The sequence below is a fragment of the Cuculus canorus genome, chromosome 4 (genome assembly GCF_017976375.1).
Source record: "Cuculus canorus isolate bCucCan1 chromosome 4, bCucCan1.pri, whole genome shotgun sequence".
Taxonomy (NCBI): Eukaryota; Metazoa; Chordata; class Aves; order Cuculiformes; family Cuculidae; genus Cuculus; species Cuculus canorus.
This window is the reverse complement of record NC_071404.1, coordinates 30,591,882-30,617,472: the sequence shown is the minus strand read 5'-3', so window position 1 is coordinate 30,617,472 and position 25,591 is coordinate 30,591,882. Positions and strand designations below refer to the sequence as shown.

The following is a 25,591-nucleotide window of genomic DNA, read 5'->3' as shown; positions in this document are numbered from 1 at the left end:
ATTTATTTACCTTACAAGGACTAATAATTATTCAATGCCAGTCTCTTTGCAGGACAAAGCACTCAGCACTCAAATTTTTTGCCTCCGCAAAAGCACTGCAGACATTTCACAAGGACAGGCTTTTCAAGTATATGCGTTTCCCCTCTGCGGCTAAGAATAAAGATTACATCCCTATGGTGTTTTGACATTTTGATCTGAGTTGAAGCATATACTAAAAATGCACTTAACTGGATGTCTCCAGTATGAACTGAAATTCAGCTTTAAAAGGCAAGTAAAGGTAAAAGAGGGCAAATAGAGAGTGAATAGTGCACTTGTACAGTAAACACAGATCTTTGTCCTTTCCTGGGTCTAGGAAGAAGCAGGCCTGTAATGCTAATAATTCTCTTTGGAAAGCATAAACTTTGCTTCCCCTGTTAAGTTATTAATAATCATCATGTCACAGGAGATCAAATTATTTGTCCCCAGACACACGTGAAGTCCATGAAAAAGCCAGAGCTCAACTTAGCTTTCTAGACACCGATGGCTGTCCCAGACTGCTTTAGCCATGCAACTTAGAAACAGCTTAAAAAGATTAGAACAGTGCAGTGCACATTGTTCAAAGATTTGTCTATGTATGGCAAATGCAAATTTGACGCTATGCACTCTGTTAACAGGGTCTTACCCATCTTTTGACCAGGTATCCCAGCAGGTGTGGGAAATTGAAGGTAGTATACTTCATTCAGATTCAGCTCATTAGATTCAAAAGGGTTCACGTAGATTCAAGGCTTCTTTGTTATCATCAGGTGTTACAAGTTTTCCAGTCCTTTATGTGAGCCTCCACTCACCCCCACAGTTGCTCTCCCACCTCAGTGTCACTGCTAAAGCAAGAAAAACATCTTACTTGTAATGGCCTTTTCTTTTGTCTTTTCAGGAATGGATTCTTGGATTTCATTAGTGCCTTCTGTTTTGTTTAAAGAGTCTTAAATTGTACAATGGCAGCTACTCATTATTCATTTTAGATTCGAATTATGGGTTACTCGTGCGGTTGCTCATACCAACAGTAGACTACTTGACCTGCATTAGTATTCTTAATGCTTATTTTGGCAGAAGTGAAATTGTGTTTCTGAAAGGGCAGATATTTACCAGGTGCATTACAAATCTAGTTAAATTTTGAAAAAAAATACAACTAGATCTTCTGATGACCGAGTTACTGAGCTTGAAAGATGTAATGACTGCTATCAATTTCATGTACCCTACAGAACATGACACACAGAGTTTCAAAATAGGTGTATGTGGCTCAGTTTTCATGTGATTTTAGTATATTGAGCAAGATGGAAACAATGTAAAAACAGAACCATTAACAAATGTTTCTGAATGCTGCTTAAAACTAGTATCTGGTGTACAGGACAGAAAAAATATAAGAAGCGAGTATCCCATCAGTCCCTGCATGCAATGGATCACGCATCATTAGAAGTCATATATGTCATGCTGGCAGAAGCCATATGCAGCTATACAGTGGACAGTTTTGAAAGACGGTATGTCCACAGCCTCCCTGATATTCACATCAGACCAAGATCCATTACAAGAAGACTGTGTATATCTTTTGATCATTTTCTTTCATCATATGGAAGATGAGTACAGAATATGCTGGGCCTTAAATATTGCATTCTCTGCTGAACTATCTTCCAGAAGTACTATGAATATGTCAGACTTCTGGTGCTCTGAGCTCTCGGCAGAAACCATTTTCCTCCGGCTATAAAGTCCTCTGTCTTTTTTCCTTAGTCCCCAGGGATCCTACTATTCCCATACATATTCACATCCTATAACTGTCAGGACAAAAGAAACAAAAAATCCTACTTCATTGAAAAATCTTGGGGGAAATCTTGACAAGCTGCTGAACTGCTATTCCAGCCTCTTGCAGTTTCAGGCAACTAGAGGTTCAGGCAGAAAAGAACACAACCTCACTCGGAAATTTCTCTTTTTCATTCCAGGCAACAGCTCCTTTACAGCTTTCCCTGCCAAGAAGACCTATGGTGAACAGGAGGACTCACTGCAGTCACCGGGCAGTAAAAACTGAACTGCTATTCTGATGGCTACAGCTTTCTCAGATAGTAGTTTTAGTCCCGGGAAAGGGTATTATGGAGTTACTTGGATTTTGAAGGGAATTGCCTGCAATTTCCAGGTGGATCTTTACCAGACGTTTCCACGTACTTGTTGACAACACTTTTTTTGGTCTTTTTAGAACAAATCATCTTTCTGAATTTCACTTGAAAATGCACCTTATTTAGTTTCCTAAAGCTGTAGGTTCATTTTAATACCAGTAAGATCATCCGAAAAACATAACAGAAATTTAATATCCTTTGAGTAGTTAACCATTTTAGACTTACCCATACAGGTCAATTTCCAAAGACTTTCAGATTTCTCGTTTGGAAGTAAACTGCTGCTACAGTAACACCACTGGTGGGAAGAAGTAGTTAGCACATTTCTCTGTTGATGTCACTTGGAGCTTTTAGGCCTTGAGAGAGCGACCATCAGCAGGAAGAGAACCTGACATGAGGAACAGAAGGATGTGGTTAACATGTAGTCCTTCCAAAATCTTTAAATCAAGATGTGTAAAATGTTCCTCTTGAGCACTAGTAGACTTTAGGTTAGCATCTCCATGTTTTGACAGCAAGTGCAACAAAAATTTGAAGGGAAATGGCTGATTTATACCAGGGAGGGACAGCAGTTACAGGACTGAGGTATGCTATGCTATGTTCAAACCAATGAATCAAACAGGCCATGGCATTCCTACTCCTTGGCCACGACGCTGAGTGTTATTGCATAGGAGAGGGAGCAGGGAACCACCTTTTAGGAAAAATCCCCAGCCTGTGCTAACTAGCACAAAAAAATCCCCAGCCTGTGCTAACTAACCCTAACTAGCATCTGCCAAAATATTGCAAGAAGCACGCCATCAGCTGAGCAGTTCAGACAGTCAAAGTATGGTGGTTGAGCTCAAGCCCTTATTTTTCTCTAATCCTTTACAGTACAGGTGTAGACCTAGGTCTTGTTTACCTGAAGAGAATTCTATGCCCTGGTATCACAGGCAGTGGCTTCTCTGATATGGCTTCAGCACAGGCATGCCCACCACCACAAACAGAAGCCACGTAAGACACACCATAAACCAGATTTTTCTTTCCAGATGCCACTGAGACAATTGCTAATGGCCTTAACAAATGATGACAAGGTCTGAAAGCTGCTCACTTGCAGAAAGCAATGAATTAGTTGAACACCAGGAGGAGAAAGTGGAGGTGGATTAAAGCTGTTGCTGTGTGCCTAAAAGAACAGTGTAGCAAGAAGGTTCTGGCTCTATTTTCCTATTTTCTACAGATAGAAAATGTGTTTCTGCCTGTGTAGTAGTATGACAGTGTATCATTCACAATCCTTACAGCTATCTCAAGACTACCTTCGTACTGTAATGCAGTCTTGACCTTCTCTTTACCTTCTCTGTATGCTTACACAGTAAGTTGTTCTGCTTCTTATCTAACCACTTCTGCTTCTTATTTAACCACTACAAATCACACTTAGCTGTGCATTAATTCTGCATCCATACTGCAGATTTTTAGAGCTTGATAAGCGCATCCCTGCCCTTACACTCAGACAACATATACAATTTTCCCTAAATCAAACAAATGGGTACTGCTGAACCATTTATTTGAAAATATGTTTAGTTATGTAGCTCGGTATTTCCTCACAGAGATATCTCAGTTCAGATGGCTGCAGAGAGGGATCTGTGTACCTGAAATATACACACAAGACTGAAAAATACAACGCAGGAACTGTACAAGTCCTGTGCCCTTCTGCAATAGTTTGTGGAGGTCTGGTGGGATCTCCTAGGTCATTGCAAATGGCATTGAAGTCTATACTTAGACCACTAAACTAAGCCCTAGTATCTTCATTTGAGTGAATTTTCAAGATCATTTTAGTCAATATGAGATCTATTCAGACTTATTTAGATGAAGTACAGAGAGCAAATCAGATGGCAAAATACAGGGATCCTTTGATCTGAGAGTCCTAACCTTTCAAAAAAAATGTGTTCTTTTTGCTGATTCAGAGTAAGAATCACAAGACCAGACTCTGTCCCGAAATTTTCACGTGCTACTGCTCTGAGGCACTCATTGAGATTCCTGACCTGCTCTGATAAATGCTTATAAGCAGCCCAAAAAGAAATTTGACTTGCTTTCCCCAGTGTACTAAATACAGATTAACTTTACATATTTGTGGAAGCATATAATTTGTTGAGTTTTAATACAATCCTAGCCATTTTACTGCAGTATTTTTATTTGCATTACTGCACAGTTTGCTTTATACCATATGTGTATGTATACCATATTATAATGATAGAAACAAATGTTTGTCGGCATTTTTCAGTGCTTTTCTTGAAGAGTCATGATATTTTGCCTAGTTTCTGTTTAGTATAGTTACAAATGAAATGGTTTTGCTTTGTATATGTGTCTCAATTGTTAATTTTGCTGTGGTTTTCTGTTCTAAGCAGACTCTTAACCTGTATTCATCATCTAAGCATCTGAATCACTTTTCAAGCATATGAGTAGTATGAAGTGTGTAGCCTCAGTCAGCAGTCCCACAACACTGCCTTGTCTATTTAGTTCTGACCTCTCATTCCAACTTCAAAACTGAGATTGGAGATGAGTTTAGTGGACACTTCAATCCAAAATGCCCACAACCCCAGCACACAGCAGCTGAATTCAGTGCTATGGCAGGAAGATATTGTGCATTACTCCTTTTAAGCGTGCCCTAAAGTCTCTAAAACCTTTCCAGGAACACATATGATCTCATTCAGGAGTCTTGCAAGAAAGTGGTTCTCTTGTGGAGGAAGTTCATACGAACATACCCTTCCAGAACTTGCGCTGGTATGCATTCAGAACATACAGTTGTCAAGATCAAAGGATCATCCTTAGGTGGATGCAAATTGTACATTTTGCTGTGTAGAGGCTTAGATCAAAAGGTACTGACTGGCTGGTCCCAGTGAAGGCAGCAGATATTTTTGAGGTGTCTGTACACAGGGAAATGGAAACAGGTTCTTGTGTTATACTTTCAAGCCCTAGAAGTTTCATTTTATTTCTGTTTTACTTCTGAGGATTTTCAGGTCTCTGTGGAAAAAATTATATTTCAGCAACAGTTATCAGTTTGTCTATTCTGATTAGGAGAGATGGCAAATTTTGAAAGAATTTGCTTTGCTCAGAAAGAAAGACTATTGGTCTGAAACACAAACCACTTGTTTGGCAGTGGTGGGCATCATCTTCATGCCACACTCTTTGCTCTTAAGGACCATTGTCCTAATAGGAGACCCCTGATGTTCAGAGAGCGAACTGTACATTCTCAGTCCAAGCCTGCCATGGCTGTAGGACATTGAAAGATAAGGAGAGACAGATACAAGATTTTCAGCCATGGAGAAGCCCTTCTAATCAACACCATAGCCTTTATAACATCTTCATAAAGGAAGACAAAACTAGCAAATTTTTATTCTAGTTGCTGAGGATTTTTATCCAGCTTGTCCCAGTTCAGTCAGTAATATGCCACTATTGTAATGTTTCACTGATTAGCCTTGCTTCCACAAAGGAAATATAAGTGCAAGTGCTCCTATCTAGCTGAGTTTCCTGTCAGAGGTAACAAGGCTCCATGGAGAGGAAGAAAACATAAAAAAAGCACAAGTTCATCATTCAACTGGAGGAGAATTGCCATTCCTGTGACAAATAGAGCACCTTCTCTTAGAACCAAGATACAATATCTGGTACGTCCATGTTTCTGCAGCTTATTCTTACACAATCAGCCCCTTCTTAGCAGGAGATGCCTCAGATTGGCATCCAGCCAAGGACAAGCCATGAGTTATAAAATTATATTACAGAACTGGGTGCATTCCTTTCTATTCGTGCACATACTCATAATGATTATGCTCACTTCTACAACAAAAAGGTACTCTTTACCATATGGAGCCAGGTAAGCAATTAGTGTAAATATCTTTGAATATTTGATGTTTTGTACAAAGTTTGGCACAGAACATTTGAAATATAAACACTTCCATTACACTTATATCTGACATTGTTTTCTCTCTCTTAGGTAAGAAATCTTTATTTGTAAATAATTTCATTTACCTTTATCTCAATTCTTGCAAAACAATAACATCTCGATATTAGAAGGCTCTCTCCCTAGAATTTCAAGTTTAATTACAATGAAGACAATATAACTTTTTGAGTTTATCTCCAGCCTACACAAAATCTCAAACTTAATGTTTAAAGAACTGTTCCTTTTGGCAACATTGAAGCATTTCAGTTTATTAGCCTTTTCAATCCAGAAATTTCAGCAAAGCGATTTTAGCAAATTAAATCCCATAAGCACACTTCAAAAAATATTTGATTTACCCTCTTGGTAAAAGTTCTAAATGATGAATGACAATGACTTCCACTGTCAATAATTTTAATTTGCTAAGAATTTAAGAGTATACTAGCAGACTCTTTCCTTAGCCGTTTATTTGCCAACATTTTGCTATTACACAAAAGTAGGACCTTATTGATTTCTATTTTATTTGTCAATAAAAAAAAAAAGGATAGCTCTGATGGATTAATCTCAGTTTACTTGGTACTAAAGCTATCTTGTCTGACCAGGTGTACTTACCTGCTAACAGTTCAGACTTCTGTACAGATAGCAGAGAAAGAAAAACTGAGAAAGAGAGAGCTCCACAAAGGAGTTTGTCCTCTAAAAAAGGCAGGATGATTTACCTTTCAGGGGTGCCTCAGACTGTCTGCTAAAAGGCTAAATCAACAAACTAAAATTGGAGCACAGGTTAGTGTTCAGATTACTGTGGTCAGTAAGAGTAATATAGCCCCCAAAAAGCTATTTGATTTTACTAAAAGAGAAGATACGACTGTTTTATAACTCTTCCAAAGACAGAAAGATAGTAAAGATCAAATGCAGTGTCAGATTTCACTATCACCACTCGCATTCAGTAGCGCTTTCTAGTTGAATAAGCTGTTAGCGGCTACCAATCCAAACCTGCCTAAAGAAACTTAGCTTAAGTTGAGAAAAATCAGGCTGTTTCAGAATAAATATACATTACTGACATGTTCTGTCTTAGGGTGATTAAAGGCAGAGACCAAGGCGTTTATCCAAGGACCAAATTTAGACTTTATGAATAAGAGTTGGCTACATCAGCTGATCTGGACACAAGTCTCAAGTCCCCCTTGCTGTGTATAGTTCTATGTATCTGCCTGATTACGAGCCTTAAGAAATGTTTCAGATAGTTCAGATACTTAAGTTTTAAACCTAATATTCACATGAATTTTTAACATGCCATGAAAACCTGGAGTTCATAAATAATTTACAATAATGCATGAAGGCACTCCTTGTAGTCTCTGACTGATTTGTCCCTCAGATCAACAAAAATCCTTTCAGAACTTTGAGATAAGCTAAACTATATGTAAAATATGTCTCTTTAGAGATCCAGGAGAGCTGGATGTGCTCTGTAAAAAAAAATTACAAGTTTCTATCCAAGAAAGAAGGGGAAGTGATGCACATATACTTCTTCAGAAGGACGACCTCAAAAAAAAAAATATAACAACCATAAAAGTTAGAAAGAGGAGGTTGTGTTCCTTGACCATAAAAAAGATGCTACTGCCTGACCTAAAGAACAGTCTTTGCTGTCATTACTGTTGATGCAGCAAGTTTACTCTATTCTTCTGTTGGAAAGGAAAAATATGTGACCAACATTTTTTTTTTGTTTGTGAAGAACAGAAACATGGGGAAACATCACATTCTTTGGTGATCGTTATTCAAAGCAATTTAATCAGAAAGATGTCACTTGCAAAGCTATCTAAAGATGCATGAGTAATTTCATTGTAGACAGCTATGTTCACTAAGCATAAAGGCATCAGTGATGCAGAAAGTAACAAGAGAAACAGTGCATGAATTTTCTAGTCTTCTATCAAGTTCCTACATTTCTCTAGGAGTTTTCAGCAACGTTTCTGGAAAGAGCAGCAACTTTAGTTGAAGTTGCAGATAAAAATGCCTATTCTTAGGCTCTGACAGAACAGTTCTGTTATAACTTTCTTTCCCTCTGGTGGTTTCTGAACAACAACCTCTTGTCCCACAGTCTTAAGCTCTTTTTTCAACCCTTACTTCCTACTACAAATGTGCAGAGTTGTATTTTCAGAAATAGCATTGCTCTTGGGATCCAAGCAATTTGATTTTGCATTGCCTGTCTGGCGATATATTGCAAATCCCTAATGGTTCTGACATTGGTATCTAACTGCTTTGTTCACCATCTTGAGCAGAATTTCAACATACAGGGCTTAATTTACCTGCCAGATAGGGAAACTGCACAACACTTTAGGCATATCACTTAATTCCTAGTCTAGGTAACTCTGCACTGAACTTCAGCACCCATTATAGCCACAATGTTTTCTATTGGGCTCTCTGTGATAGGGGAAAGCACTGAAAATTAGCTTTACTGAATCCCTAAATATGAAGCTGAATTTTTGAAATAAAGGGATTAGGCTTTTCCAGGAAATTATCCGTGGATACAGAGCCAATTTGTTCAAATTTGAAAATGTAATTCCTAGGGAAAGGTAGATTTTTTCTAAAGCCACATAAGCCATTATCCACATCTTCTAGTAGCTAGCTGAGGACAAGATTCCCATGCTATCTTCTACGGATGTCATCCTTATGTGCTTTAATCACCATATGGATGAGCTCTGGCAGATGCCAAACTGTTAGTGCCATGAGGCAGATGAGTGTCTGAAAAAGTTGGGCTTTCATTGACAAGCTCTATGACACTTATATCTGTCTCAAGGAAGTGAGCCCTCTGTATTCTTAGCCAAAGGCCCCTTGTCAAGTGGGACTCTGTTCCCTACCAGAGTGTTAGCCTGAATTTCCGGTCCTGCCCCATTACATAAGCTTCCTCTAACATCTTAGTGAAAGAGATAACTTTTTATCATTTATATCCAGCCATTAGAGTTTTACACTTAAGTCTCATTTTATCATTTCTGTAGAACTATCTGAAAGGGTTAAAAAGAGTTAAATATTTTAAACAAAATATGAGGCAGTAATTATCTGCCTTATCTCATGCACCTAATAACAATGGAAAATTATCTACCAGTGTATCTGAGTCATTCTCTGTGATGTTATCAAAGTTACTAATAGCCTTATTGGGACTGTCCAGGGAATAAGAAATGCTAATTATATTGTCTGGTTCTGACTGGTCCAATAGTACTTTACCAAAATAAAAAGCTATTGTATGTAGCCTATTTAAATCAAATGTAATTGAGCTGCATGAACAGAATTTTAGAAAAACCCTGATGTGGAGTTCACTATTTAAAGAATCTTGTGGGCTAATTCAAACAAAGAATAATCTTTATAAAATGTGTGTTTGCTTATTTTCTTCAGCTTTTCGGATTGATTTGGCATGCAGGGGAGTAATACAATTGTAACCACTCTGAAGAAGTTGTCTTGAGCAGAAACTGACATTCCTGTTTTGATTTTTTGGGTTTTTTTCTTTATGTCCAATATATTTGAACATGAATATGCAAATCACTGCTGAACATGGTCTTTATACCTTTTTATAAGACCAGCCTGGAATTCATGGGCTAATGGGATTCTAAGGTTTATTTTTACTTATGCAGATCTTATGCATCATCTGCCATTCAAGCCAATATTTCTTTGCCCTGTTTCAATCACAGCAGACCAAATTCCTAATCTGACCAATTTTCCTTGATAGTCTATCATCTGCTGCATGCACAGCATTTTTCACAGGAGAGAAACAGTGATGAGTATTTTTATTGCAATATGCTATGTGTGCATATAAGCAACAAGCAGGACAGACTTTTTTGGAGACGCCAAAAAACTTCTTGATAAGTAAGACTATTACTAGGCATATGCAACAGTTGTTTCTGAAATTAAGGAAAAGGGTCTCAACAGGCAATACCCCAAAAAATCCTCTGGAACTGACAGAGCTAGAGAGCAAAGAAGTAGTGTTTATAAATACAGGAGGTAGCAAGGATGGTGTAGCTGACTGGTGGACAACTGAACTCCGTGGGGAGCTATGTCTCAGCATCTATACCATACCTCAGGTATGAGCTATATGTTCCTGTTTTATGGCAGCTGAGGATCTCCTGGAATCCAAGGAGCAGTGGAGAATACAACAGGCTCCTTGCTTTTCAAAGTACAGTAAAGGACCAAATTTGCACATTATATTCAACTCTTACATGAAAATACGTCATAGCAAGAAAGATATGTCAGTTTGGCTGTGGTTTGTGTTATAAAGTTCTTGATAGTATTCCAAATGTGTTTTTTACAATAGATCATCCTATTCTCTGTAAGCTATTTTCATTTTGAGAAATGTGATGGTTCTCTCTCTTTGAATGCTGTCTCGGAATTACTAATGGGTTCTTATAAAAGTTTTTTGTAACATATCTGAGGGGGTTATTGAAAGTCCTGAAAGAAACTGGCAGTCCTGAAGCAAAGCAGCAAGGCAAACACCTAACAGCTACATATTGCAGAGACTTCAGTGCTCACTGAATACCTTATCTGTACCTTCTTTAGTCTGCAAAAATTTAAGCAAACCTAATAGCAGTGGGATCTCAGCAGCACCTAAAGCCATTGATTTCAGTGGCCAGATCCATGAGAAGAAAAGATCCTCCCACATAGCTTCTACACAGAAGCCAGCTTTTCTTCCTCAGATTTAATAAGTTGTGCTTAAAAGGAATGGACATATTTATTCTAAAATATTTTAGTTATAAAAACCTTTACCTTCTATCTTGATCCCCAACCAATATAACCAGCAAGCTCTTTCCTTTACTGGGGTCAGCGTGCTGTTTCAAGCCTGTTCTGTGCGTTAACACATAGCTATCTAAGATAAAAAGCAAATATCGAAAAAAAACATTGTCACTTCATTTCCCTCCAAGGGTACAAGTACTACCAACACTTTTTCCTTGTTTGCCTCAGAGCTTCAGGGCTGTCAGTGTTGAAGACCCTATTGGCAGGTCTGCAAGGGCCAGCCCTGAACTTAGGCTAAGATTCTAAGCTGGAGCCAGGTGAACCTTGTTCAGACACACCTGGGTGTCACAGTGCTGCATGTCCCAGTATTCCTGGCTTTAAGAAGACATTTGACCAGCAAGGAGCCACTAGCACCCAGCTGAGCCTCACAGCTCAGGCTCTGCTCCAACTCAAAGCATTTGTTCCACTCCAGATCAGATGTCTCTCAAAGTAGAACAGCAGTACTCCTGTGACAGACATCTCAACGAAAGCACTGGCACAGAGACACTGCAAGACAACCCATCAATGAATAACAGAGGCAACTGTTAGGAATCATTTCATCCCACCTCCCTGTTGTCACGTCTCTGACATACACATGCTTTTGAAGAAATTGGCCTCAGGCTACCTTTTGGGATTCAGGTCTTATTTCAGGTTGTGTCTAGACTCACTATACACTAATAGTAGACTCTCATGGCCTGTCTCAGAAATGTGTATGTCACAAAATGTCTGTTTCCACAGGTCCAAGAAAAACTTTCCATTCAAAGTAAGGGAACTTACAAATTGAAATGAAATACTATACCAGGCTTCAGAACACCTTTACTGAAACGAGCAGGAGGGAGCAGACTCCTTCCCACTGCTTTTCCAAGATGTTGCGTTACATTCCTGATAAATGTACTAAAGACCTATGATATGGATACAGGGCCACATTTAGTGATAAGAGGAAAATACTGTATTCAAAAGCCAAAACACATCAGCAACTATTTTGCTGGATTTTGTATCTGAAAGCATTAAGGAAGGAGTAGAATTAAACTGTTAAAGTTTGGATTTACTTTTTGTTCCTCTTCAAATCCCCTGAATTCATAAATACAAACACTGAAGAAACAACTGTCAACTTCAAAGGACTAGAAAGTTTCAGAGTAATGATTTTAGCTCTCTAACTGTTGAAAGATGGTCACTGTTCAAGTGAAGCAGCTCAAGTCCATGAAGGCTTTCATGTATGTACATTTTGCAGAATCACAATTTATTGAGTGAGATATTCTAGTGTATAAGCATCTCCTGTTAAAATCCTTCTAAGCAGCTGTGTGGATAGCTGTTAGCATGATTGGAGGACAATTTCTCTATGAATTATCTTCAGTGTTCTGCAAAACAGAAATGTTATTGCAAGAAGATAGTAGAAACATCATGAAAATGAGTCATTAGACCAAGAGGTGCAGGTGATATGCACTGAGAAACATTTGGATATATATCTAGAGAGTGCATTGTGGTTACCGCTCCTTCCTAGGAAAAAGGTGATCCTTGCAGAATAATTAAATCTACAAGAATCTTAAAGTTACTTCTTACATTACTGTGATTCTCCCACATGAGAGAATCCTACATTCAGTATCCTACTCAGTTATATAAAATTCTCTTTTAGATGACAATCCTCAAGAGATTTCAAGGGAACAGGGTGGGGTTTGAAGTCTGTGCTTACAGACATGAAAAATCTTTTGCCTCATAGCCCCAGCTTGGCTGTGCTGCTTAATTTCAGGGCTCAATGCTGCTATTAGCAACTAAATTGCATATCATGTCTACTTTATAAAAACAAATATATCTTCTGGAACGGAGATATTCAAGCACCTCAAAATTACCGAGGATCTTTGTTCTTATTATACCAACATGGTTCCCTTAGGCACCACGAGGGAGAAGAAATAAAGCCTAATTTCTGATATTGCTGTGAGTTGTTCCTGTGCATACAGCACTTACATTTCTACTGCAAACCAGAGAGAACTGCAATGAGAACATGAGGCTAGACTATGACCTTCCACTGCTTTATTCCATCTGTGAGGTTAATTGAGAACTTACCTTCCAATAAAGACTATATATCTGATCCACAAGAATTTTGCCTTCGTAATAACACCTAATACAATTTATACAACTATATGCTTTGAGCTGCAGGTGAATAAGTGTTGCTGTTGCAGACCTGGAGTTCCATGACAAAAAAATGTCAAGAGAGCTGTTCACTGCACTTCGGTTTCTGTAAGCTGCAGCTAACAGCATATTAATTGTCTTCAGGTCCTCTAGTGGCAAAATTATTCAGTTATTTTCACTGATGTACATAAGACTCTTCAATAATGATCATAAATCCTTGAAACCCTCAAGGTTTTTCTATATGTATTTTTCAAACATGAAAATATCGATGATATCCATAGATCATCAAGTAGAACCCAGAGTAAAGTATAATTTTTGCAGTCAGGTTAAAGAATCAGCTCATTTTCAATAGAATTCCAAGGAGACTTCACAGGAATTTAATGAACAGAATGCTTCCAAACACTGCAACCAGTGGTAATAAATGCCAGTTTAAATTGAGGGATCACTCATTAATATTGTAGTACCTTGGTTTTCATAAAACTAGTAATTCCCTGACCAGGCTAGAATTTGGGGATCAGGACTTTTCCAACGCTTGTCAGGTTTACAAAAAACCCTAAATCAGCTTACATTTGAGTAAAATTACTCTCAGATTGCACAGATCTTACACTGGGCTCAACAATATTTCTAAATGTCTTCTCAATAAATTGTATCAAATATAAATAAGCACTGTAGATTATTTTATCTTGGAAGCTTGGCATTATCTGGCAAATACAAACTGTGTCTTCATCACCGATATAGAGCACTGTGCATGAGGCACATTAAGCAGCTTTCTGTGGAAGCCAAAGACAGGATGATTTGTCTCTTAAATTTTCTACCCTATACTTTGCAAAGGCTAAATTCTTTTACCCGGATAAACCACGATTGGTACAAGATTGAAGATGAGCAGGAGATACGGCTTTAAATACACTAATATAAGAAAAAATTACTCCTTAATTTTATTACTGCTACATAAAACATCATCCGTAGCAGAGATAATATGTAAAGCTAATAGGTGAGCTAACAGGTTATATTCTGAGTTCATTCTATCATGAATTTTCCATTGCAGGTTTTTGAGGGGTCCTATATGCCTCAGGAAAAGCTCACTTTTAAATATTTAATTTTCAGTAATTAATCAATGAGATCCTGCCTGCATTGAAGAAAAATGTAAACTTCTTTTCACTTTAAAGGAGACAGATTTTAGCCCAAAATAGAGAATATGGCAAGTAATTCCTCTCCAGTATAATTAGAAGCACTGAAATATAACTTTCAATAACAATTAGAGAGCACTTAACAATCAGTCAATTTGGTCTCACTAGCATGCCTTTAAATATTAATTTATCATTTAAAATCATAAAAGACAATAAATTATACTAGTTGTGAATGTACAACTTCTTTTTTTTTTTTTTTTTTTTTTTTTGTGCTGCATCGGTTTGTAAGAAGTGAGAAAAAGAAAGAGAACAGGTTCAAAATTACTCTGGGTATAACACCCAAAAGGGAAGACCAAATAAATCTAACACTCAGATGCCTTAAAAAGACTTCAAAGTGAAGACAGAATTATGCTCTATTAGGTTTATTTAACATTATTTAAATGGTCTAAAATGTACTAAAAACCACAGGGAAATTTGCCTTTGGCATCACAACCACAAAACACGTTCAGCCTGTAAGAACCATAATAACTGGAAAAAAATAAGGAAGACATAAAAGTGGAAAGGAAAGAGCTGAAAAACTGAGTGAGGGAGGTTTAGCTAATATCCATTTAACATCAGAACGTCATGGGTATTTTGTTACAGCGTTACAAGTCCTGGTCTCCTGTTGGAGTGTGAGAGTTGATGATGGCTAAGCTAGCCAAGAGACTGTACTGCCAATCTCGGGTTAGAATGTTTTAAAAAGAGCACAATTTGTAACACCGTTTACTGTGTGATTTTCTTTTCTCAACTTAAAAGCTCCCCTGTCTAAAAAGGGACATGCTCAATTTCAAAACAAAATAAAATCCTTTGCAAGCTCCCTTTAGGTGCACCATCAAGTCTTGTTCCAACATGTTGTTGTAAACTTAGCTCCTTTTATTGGCTCTCCTAAGTTCTCTCCCTTTTGGAAGAATAAGGACAATAGATACTTATATATTCAATGATGATTTGCCCTCAATTTTCATGATGGGGAGATTTTGAAGCTGAAAACTGGGTTTAGTTTGATTGGGAATGTAATGGGTATTAGACTCCCTATATGTCCCAAAAACCTCACGAGCTTCCAATTCTCGTATAATTGGTCACATAAAACGTACATTCAAGATTAAAACAGAGCACCCAGGCAATGCTTGGTAGGCCCTGTTACACCTAACACTGCAACACTGTGATTAATGGGCAAAGAAAAACAATACATTTGTCTAGGCCCATAAGGGGTTACACACAGATTCTTCACACCATAAAGGAATGCTGGAGAGTAGTCACATTATGCGCATTTTCTGTAGGTTGTTGTCCACCTTCATAATTTCACACACACACACCACCCTCTCAAGAATATAGGCTAGCTCAAATAGGAAATCATTCAGGACAGTCCTATGTCCTGTTTTATCCAGCAGACCAAATGACATCATTACAATAAGTTCATTGTTAGCTATCCAAATGACTTTATTCTATCAAATCTGTCGATTTAGCTGCCGTAGCAATCTTTGTCTTGAACTGGAAATTTCCAGGCTAAAAGCCTCAGCTGGAGCAAGGCATTTTAATAAGAAGAATTAAAATTTTATTTCCATGTAGGAATAGCCACCATGGTTACACTAGTTCAAAAATCACAAGCTAAAAAAATCACAAGCCTATTAAAAATACAAATTAAATATATTCTTATTTATTTTAATGTGTTTGAAACACATGATGCACCTCATTAAAGAAGCTTAAATAACTGCGCAGTACTTAATGTCCAAAGGTGCCACATGGCAGAACCTAGAAAGTTATGTCAGTTATTTATGACATTTTTTATCATTTTAAAGAGGGAAAATGTAGTTACTAGATTCAGACTTTGAAATCAAAATGGATATTTTAAATCGCACATTAAAATGATGATATACAGACACAACTGTAATTTCCCTTTTTTTTTTTTTTTTTTTTGAAAATATTACCTCACTATGAACTTGGCTCTCTTTAGCATCCTGTCAGATACTTTTCATTCTTTCTAGATTTGTGGACTATTATACTTTTTCAACTGAAGCATAAATACCTTTAAAAATCTATTATGACATAGTGCTCAAAGACCACCAGAAATAATCTGATCAGACTCCTCTGGACATCACAGGCTAAATAATTCCATCGACTTCTTGATCAAGCCCCATTACTTTGTGTTTCACCAAATCTCAAACTTCATAAAGCACCCAGCTTGTTGCAATAGTCCACATGGGTAAAAATTTGATTTTACATGTAATTACAGGTTTGCTTGGTTTTCATTCCCAGATATTGTTTTTTTGTAGTGCTATTTTTTTAGACTGAAAGAGGATATTACAACCTGATGATATTTTCCTGGAACTTATTAGTCAAGTCATCTTTCAGTTATGTTATACTCTTTAATTATATCATAATTATAAGATATTTTATCTGATTTTCAAATAATGGTTGCAGTTCTTCTCTGAGGCCTTACTATTTTTTTCTGTGAAAACACTATAAATCCATTCTCAATTTACAATCATTTTACCAGTCTGGTAGACTTATTGACTTTACTTACTTTCTCAGGTGCTGCATGAGTCCCTGACTATGAAACTGTCCTAAACCGATCTGAAAAAGCAAAAAATTATGGCAGAGAAGAAAACTAATTTATATGCTGTTGATTAAGTGCAAAGGGATAATAGGAACACACAAGTCAGCAGCCTTAAGAAGGTGGAAGATAGGCTAGATACAAGTGCTTCAGTACTAATGCTCTTCATCAAGAAGCATTTATGACAAAGACTCACTATATCACATTCAAATCCCTCTTTCTTTTGTGGGAAATAACAAATGCCACATACAGGAGTCAAATTGCCTTTTTATTCCTAATTACTAGTTTACTACTTCAAAACTTCCACTGGTCTTTTTCATAGCATCAGAACTGGAGCACTCATTGCATTGCCTATCTACAACACCTTTTTAAGTGTTTTTAAGTGTTTGTTTTTCATGCTGTCATGCTCCAGAGAAGGTCTGTACCATTTGTACATAGATATATGGTCTTGCTTTTTTTTTTATTAAATATTTACTTTTCTTGAATAGTCCACTTGAGAAACTAATTCAGACTGGTTTATATCAATTATTGTGATATCTGCTAGTTTCATCAGCACCGATTTCCACATCATTGATGATAATACTCAGCAGTCCATTACTTACCCTTAAGGAAACACAACAGGAAAAGACCCTTTCGGTAATGATTGCTGTGAAAGGTAGCTGAATCAGTGAGCTTTTACCCCAATCCAAGAGATGGAAGAGTGCTGCTGGAGTTCCATGTCCCAGAGTCCAGCTGCTGGCCAGGCTGAGCATGTATGCCCAGTAGGCACGTACACTATACACGTCAATCGCACAGAATAACAGAGATCAGTGCCTTTATCAGCACCCACATTAAGCAATGTTGCTCATATAGACACAGACAACACAGGCAGCCTGATCCTGCTTTTCCCCTGTTGTTGATCAGGATTGAAGTTCACCAGCACTCACATACACGCACAGTGCAAGTCTCTTCAGACAGCAGCCCCAGACACAGACTGTGGATCTGCTGGCTCCAGACCTCAGTCTCCGCAGTTGTTGAACCCCAGGGGCTCCCAGTCCAAGCCCAACCGCTGACAGTCAGACCCCTTCTCCTACTCACTGGCTGGTCCAACTTGAAGCTCACTGTCACTCACACACACAGGCTTAGAATAGAGAGTGTGCACACACAAAAGACAGTTAGAAATGAGATTAATGAGAAGTTAAGACAGCCTGAGGTGATCAAATCCAGGGCTCAGTCAGATAAGTCTGCCAAGCAGCTGCCCAATTGACTGGAACCTCTTATCTCATTTTGCCTCTGTTTTCCTACATCTGTTCACCTCCAGCCCACCTCAACCATCCCCTTCTCTTCTCCTCAGTTCTTTCCCTAAACAGTCTTCAGGAAGTTTGACACGGTCGTACAATTGTCTTAAAACACATATTTTACTTAGTCCTCAAATTCTCTCTTCTTACTTCCCGCAGCAAGTCCCATAGCCTTTCAGATACCTTCTCTGTTCAGTTTGCATGGCTTTCTAGGAAGACAGTTTTTGATTGAATCCTCTGCATGGACTTCAGGACAGGGTCAATGGGAAATCACTCTCCTTTGATGGCCTTCAGGAATTAGCAGATGCACTATTCTGTTTCCACTGATCAGCGTTGCAGGGTTCCTCCACTCATCACTGTTTCTCCCATCCTTACCAACTAATTCTGTTTATTGTGATTAGCCTTTAGTCACACAACATAAAGCCTCCTATTTGTATATCATAGCTACCCCAATTATAATTTTGAGTTTTATGTCATGAAAATGCTTTTCCTCTTTACTCCCCTTTAGCCTGATGACCTTCAAGGTCAGTTTTCTGTCAAATTGGGTTTTGCCAGAAACCCTACAAAATTTCCCATCAGAAGAACAAAGCAATGGCTGGAATAAAAAACAAATGGTTTTTAGGCCAATGAGATTTTATTTCAGTTTATGAAATAAACTGACTTATGGACTTACAAACTTGTCATAGCTGATGATGTTTTGATTCACAAGTCACAATAGATCTATTTCTGCCCTACATATCAGGCTGAAAAGACAGTATGAAATTATATACTGTCAATGAATACCAAAAACCTTTTCTTCTGAACAAAAAATGTATCAGGATAGACTAATAAGAGTGGGCAAAATAGCTTTGAATAGACATATTCTGAGAGGTATTTTTTCAAATATAGAGCTTTGTCATACTGTATAAGAGCAGGAATAGCATGAAAGGCATACTGCCTTTAGATTTTTTTGCCCTAGGCTTTTAGCAAAGTCTAAGAAAATGGGGTAAGGCTGAATTACAAGCTGTTTTTCACAAAAAGCATTAATATACAAAATGGAAAATACAGAGTGCAGAGAAGTAGGAGGAGACGGTACTCTCTGTTCTACTGGAAAGCTCATAAGTAATTAAGGGAAGTAATGTTTTTGGACTAATACTTCTATTTCAAGAGATACTTTTTCCCTGTTCCACTACTCTTCACGTTAGCTGTGTCTTTCTACTTTTTCCAGTCACATAGCTAAATACAGCAGAGCAAGCAGGGACCTTCCCCTCTCATACACGTCATGATGGTGGCAAGGCTTGATACCACGGAGTGTCATGTAATACATGGCAAGACAACTGAAAAAATGGTAAAAAACAATCACTGATACCCATAAGCCAACTGTCTGGTGACACTCTTTTTCCTTTCCTGATAGTCTCTTCAAAATTCATTTTCTGAATGGCTTGTACTCTTACAATTTGTTTGTCTTTGTTTGCTTCGAGTTGGGGTTTAGCAGAGGAAAAAGGGTTTCAACGTTATTCTAAATGCTGTAGGATTATCTACTGCTTTAGGGAAAACTTTTAGGTATCTTGCCTGTGTGCTACACTCTAAGGTTTTCTAAGGGCTGGAGACATTTTTTCCTCAGAAATCCTCCTACATCTGGGGAAAATATCAGTGGGAACACTGGATTGATACTCTGGAAGGGGAGCTGTGTTACTAGGCCACCTGTGTATTAGGCAACTTGTCAACTTATAGTAACCTGTCTGTGCCTCAGTTTCGCTATCTCTAAAACCTGTATGAGAGTACTTCCTGCCTTTGGTGAACTTTCAGATTAAAAGCACCATATTTACAAAAAAGTAGTGACTTATGTCTTCTCTAGAATTCCCTTCCTGCACTAACAATTTGCATACTAGTCCAGAATGAAACAAGAGTAGAGTAGAGAAAAGAAACACAAACACACGCAAGAAAACTATTTTGTTCATTTTCAGGGCTACCATAAAACCCTGACATTCTCCTACTCTTTCTTAGAAAAAAATAAGAAGGTAGATAATTGCACTGGAAACAGATTCAGAAGTATTTACTTTCTGCAAGGCATTTCCTATGCAGTTTTTTTTAAAGCAGAATACGTCAAAATCATTCAATATCAGAGATGATCATGTGCTGACAACCGCAGTCTGTGTACCTCTTCACCCATCTTCCCAAATCCTTCAATGATCCACAGACTTTCAGTTCAGACCAACCCCTCCAATTACGTATTCCATTTCTACCCTGAAAAGCTCAAAAGATTTCATGAGTTATGACTGTCTCAAACTCCTGTCTTCTCTGTGTTCTCCACAACTCTGACAACTTTGAATTTGAATATACAAGGACTCAGAGTTGCAGCTAGTCTGAAGATAAATACTTTCTGCATCTCACTAGTTGATACTGGCGTCAGAGGTACAGCTTCTTGTGTTTCTTACTTTTATATTGATCTGATTCCATTTGCATTCTGAGGTCTCAGTACAGCTTTGTTTGTAGACTTCAACAGCATCAGTAAATGTTTAGTGTTGCAAAAGCTTTAGGCTACCACATCCCATATTGGAAAATAATCCACACAGTTGAAGACTTGTCTTGAATTTGTCATTTCAATGGTATCCCTCTTATTTTAAGGTCATGAAAAATAGTTTTGGCAATCTGTCATTTGACATATGTACCAGCATAGTTAGCAGATGGCCTAAACTAGATAAGCCTGCTGAAGCATCATTTTTACGCTGAGTATTTAACAGCACCCTAAGATTTTACTGTTCAAGGTCTTATGCTGCCAGCAACAGACAATGCAGGAGCAGACTTTGTTTATTCTCATTAAGGCAGAGAAGTAAATCCTTTTAAAAGACAAGCTTGTCACTATAGAGCATTAGATTTTACTCTGATCTAGAACGATGGCATTACTTACTCAGAGGGCATTACCTTCCAAAATTAACTTATAGTCTCCTGGCAACCAAACTGCTCTCACTGGAGTGCCAAAGAGCCTTCTGCAGTGACCTAACTGAGTAGGTGATACTAATTCTCTTTATTCCCACCTTGAATTGAGGCCGATGCAAATACTGTAGCTACTTCCCCAATTGTATTTGGTCTTCTTTTTTTCTGCAAAAGAAATTGTGGAAAATGTTACATAGTTTCTACTGCATTGTGACTCAGTGGCAGACCTCTTCCTCCTCTAGATCTTTATCAAATGATGTGATGCAATGTCCCTAATTGTATATGTTACTAACTGTATTTAAGCTTATCAACACCTGCTATGATACAGGATATGCTTTGATGTTTTCTGTCCCATTTGGCTTCAAACTAGCATTCAATGTTTAGGTTTTCTTTATTCAGTACCAATATATGTTGACACCACCCAACTGATCAGAATCTCCATCTGTTGGTAAGAAAGCACATCAGATCTCTAGTAGACCAGGAACACAAGGTAAACCTGATGATTGTTGTGAGGCAGATAATACCAGGAAAGGAGGGGGAGGGCAGAAAGAGAGAAGCAGGTTCCCTGCTGACTCTTGAGGCTGCTTTTGAAACATGTTGGATTTTTGGTTAGTTGTTTGGTCATTCTGGGTAACCCTCTGTGTTGTGTAACCAGTAACAGCTGCACTATTAAATAGGCAAAGAATACTGAAGCCTTTCTGCTGCGGTCTTATGAGAACAAATTAAACTAATGAATGTCAGTAGCATTTAGTTACATAATTTTGTTTCATTGCCAAGAATAAGACTGCTGCCTTTTTAATAATCTCACAGGACTACATCTTGAATATTTTCCTTGTGTTAGTAAAAAGAGAGGAATTGCAAAGTTTTTCTACAATAAAAATTCGAAGTATGCGCAGATGAACGCATACACACACATACAAAATGCACAAAAAACTAAGAAGATAATATATCCTAAACAAAAGCCAGAATTAGTGGAACAGAGCAAGCGGTTACACAATTTTCTGAGAACAGCCCTGTAGAGCTCATACCCTGAGGCTATATATCACAGCAACCAGAGATAAGGTATTATGGATCAGAATAAAATTCTGAGTATCGATATTAAACTTTTCGCTGTTTATCTCTCGTGTAAAAATAGCAGTAGCTCCCAGGGCTGACAATAGCTCTGTCAAAGGACTGTTCACACTTTCTGACAATGCTATTAATATAGAAGACATTAAATTGTATTGCTAAGTAACTGGATGTACATGAGCTGAAAGCATAACGCCTCTGTGCTAGAGAAAATAAACATCAAAATACATAACAGAGTGTGACAGAACTAAAACGTATGAATTAAGAAATATTTTCCCGAAGGAAAATTTACTAAAAGGCCCAGAAGGATATTTGTATAACTTGTCATCATAAGTTCATTACCAAAACCCAACCTCTATTGCTGAGCTTCTTTGCTTTCACAGTAAACACATGAACTAACAAAACATATGCAAATCCTGAAGATCTTTGAAAACCCAATTCTTTTTAGGGACTGTAAGCAGGCTATCTGAAAATATTAGTTTGCAATGTGAGATTGTAGTCTTGCTAACACAAGCAAGTTAAGAAACACGCACAAGGTTATAGTCTAACTACTGAGCTATGAGCAGGAACAGGAGAAAGCAATCATTTTTTAGGGTAGCATGAAATGACAAAATGGCCATTCCCTACCTGCGTCCTCTGAGGGAAAGGGAGTAGTTCACCCATCACATCATGCTGACCTAGAAACCAGTAAAAGGAGGTTATTGAGACTGCCACTGCCAAGTACAATTGAAACAATGACATATTTCTTGATGCATTGTTCACATGACTACATTGCTAAATACACCTTCAGCTACATGAGGTTACCTTCTCTGACCTACAACCCCAGCCAGCATGGCCATGTGATGTTACCACTGTGCAGTATGGAGGATGCAAGCAAATACCTGACCAGGCAGGCATGGCCAGAATGCATCCACACCACAAAGAGAAACTTCTGAGCCCATCCATGCTGGCAATCTGCCTGTGTTCAGACAACATGACATAAGTTGAGTCTACGCTCAGACACAGGCCGAGAACCTATGTTTAAAATATAGCATAGAAATGGAATGTGCTTTATTATTTCCCCAATACAAAGATTTTCCCAATAAGGCAACCACAAAGTTAGATGACCTCACTACAACTGTTTGTCTTCGCTACATGTCAGGTTCCCCACATACACTTCTATTTAGAAAATTGCCACTCAAAGAAACAGCTTAATCACTTGAGCACCAAATCTTTGGAAAGCCACATGAAGCTGTTTAAAAGACAAGCTCTTGTAATTTCTTAGTTAAAAGTGGATGTGGAGGGATGAACACTGCAACCATCCATTACCTGCAGTTGTCAAGGTAACAGCTGCTTTAGGATTTATGGCCAAAAGATAGTTTATCTTTCATCACAAACACTACAAACATTGAATGTGCTAGTCAACTGGCTACTTGCCAGTCCTTTTTTTCTTGGTGCTCTTCCTAGGGTACTTATTCTACTAGCTTTTCAAGAGCAAAATAGTACTAGCTCCAAATCAGTAGGAATTTTTTTTTTATTGAATGTTTCTACTTTATTTATCTATCTATCTATCTATCTATCTATCTATCTATTTATTTATTTATTTATCCATCCTTCAGCAGGCATATAACTATTGCCAATTCACCTCTCAATTTCCTCACCTAGAGGTTCATTTCTCTTCCAAGTGAAATATGTCACCTCTCTAATTTACTTCTGTGAAAATGCATTGCTTCTCTCTATCTTGAGAAATTTCAATGAACATTTTCTGTATTCCCAAAACACGTCTGCCTTCTTCCTTCTTTTTTCTTTTTTTTTTTTCTTTTCTTTTGATACTGTATAGCTCTAAAAGAGGGCATTAGATCTTTTCTTAAAGCAGGACAGACTTTCCCCAAGAAAGAATTTCTCGCACAGAGATAATAGACTTGCTCTTAGGATCTTCTTAGCATCCTACAGGACATAGCCCTGAAGACTGAACAGAGATTTATGGGAAATTGCCTTGGAAACAATGAAGTCTATATTTCTACCCAAATACCAAGAGGACATCTCTGGTTCACAGACTCTGATGTGCAGAATAGAAAATCATTCATCAGACATACTGGCAGCTGGTGTGAACTCTGCTGACAAAAAAAGAGCAGGCTCTAGGGACTTCAGTGCATTTGGTATGGGTAACTGAAAATATACGATTTTTCTTGTCTGTATTTCTTTCCTGTAAGGATCCTCTATTAGTCCTGAACAGTACTGTCATTTTGTGCCCTAAAAATTTTCAATGCTAATCAATCCAGCATCCCTGTAATCTTTCTTGTTACACTGCCTCAAAAGAACTCACTAGACTTGATTTATAAACACTATCACTCAATATCAGTCCCAAAGTAAAGGAACATCATCTTTTTTTTTTTAAGAATGCAACTAAAAGAAATACATTAAATTCTGCAAGCCAAAACAAAAGGTGCCATAGGAGTATTCTTGACAAGAAAATTCCAGTCATGGGAAATATCAGACTTGGCTCATACAGAATTTTTTTCCTCTTCTAGGCAAGTATCATACATTAATTGCTCCTTTCAACGGCCAGCTGAGAAAAGTATGTGTTCAGAAGATTCTGGCATTTAGTCATCTTGTCAGTCCACACTTGAACAATCCTGTGTAAGCTGAAATACTGCATTTGCCTGGCAGTTACTTGCTTTCTGTTTCAGAATCAAAAATTCTATTACTATTGTCAGGTGTCTAGTGTAAGACCTTCTACTGGTGCTTGGAAATAGCACATGTAATCCTCCTAAATAATTATAAGAAAAGCTGGGCTGTGATTCGTACCCTTAAGATACAAAACAATGCTCTGAAAGCTTCTTTTTTCCTTCTCTTTATGAATGAAAACAAAAGCTGACCCTGCAAGACTATTATTTTTCCTTTAATTGCTCAAATGAGATTGGACAGAGCTCATTTCTCTTTTTGCAACCATCATGTTGAAATGAATGTATGTAAAAAAGGTAACAATTACAATGTCAATAATATGCATAAAATTAATCAATATCTGTTATCATTAATCATATTATTGTGATGTCTGAAAGACCAGCTTGATAGGATAATGTTTATCTCTCTGGATATAAACCACTTGTTTGTAAAGCAAGGTTGAGCAAACCTTAGTGATATACTGACAACTTTCTGAAAATCATGCCAGTTTCTTATGAATTAAACCTGAAGATATGACCTCAATACTTCTAATAGTTAGAGATATTTCTAGAAGTAAGGTAATTAATGATCCATTTCTTTAAATTTGATGTTAAAGAACAAATCTTGAAGAAGCTGATTAGATAAAAAAAGTCACTGCATTAATTTCATAAAGGATGGGGAATGTTTTAGGTGTCCAAAAGGTCAATCTGCTTGGGAAGTTAACTGTCATATCCTAGTTTACTGTTCTGTTATAACTCCTCCATGTAGATTACTTTGGACTAAAATAACCTACCTCACATAATGGTATTTTTAGTAATTCATTCTCAGAGTTCATACTTTCACTTATTCATTTTACTCCCAGGCTTAATATTGTTCCAATAGGAACAAAACCTATGAACACAAGAGCTCTGCAATGTCCAAGATAGCCCGCTATGCTGAGATATATGCAGCTTTATAATGTTGGGCTCTGATTTTAGCTAGAAACAATTCATTTACTACCTTGTAAACCATTATAGGAGGATCTTCCATTTCCAAGACAGCCTTCCTTGTTAAACAGA

At 37.6% G+C, this 25,591-nt stretch overlaps 1 protein-coding gene across 3 annotated transcripts in view; it reads right to left on the bottom strand.

The window, feature by feature from the left end:
• Nucleotides 1-25,591, bottom strand: part of TRMT9B (tRNA methyltransferase 9B (putative)) — a 121,665-nt gene that overhangs the window by 27,687 nt on the left and 68,387 nt on the right. The window contains exons 3-7 of one of the 3 annotated variants that reach the window (XM_054065166.1): nucleotides 22,518-22,567; nucleotides 20,924-20,987; nucleotides 4,871-5,032; nucleotides 2,367-2,526; nucleotides 662-857 (exon numbers count right to left, since the gene is read on the bottom strand). The gene's annotated coding sequence lies outside the window, so the exon portion shown is untranslated. The remainder of the gene's footprint in view (nucleotides 1-661; nucleotides 858-2,366; nucleotides 2,527-4,870; nucleotides 5,033-20,923; nucleotides 20,988-22,517; nucleotides 22,568-25,591) is intronic. The other 2 variants (XM_054065168.1, XM_054065167.1) reach the window with 2 other exon arrangements.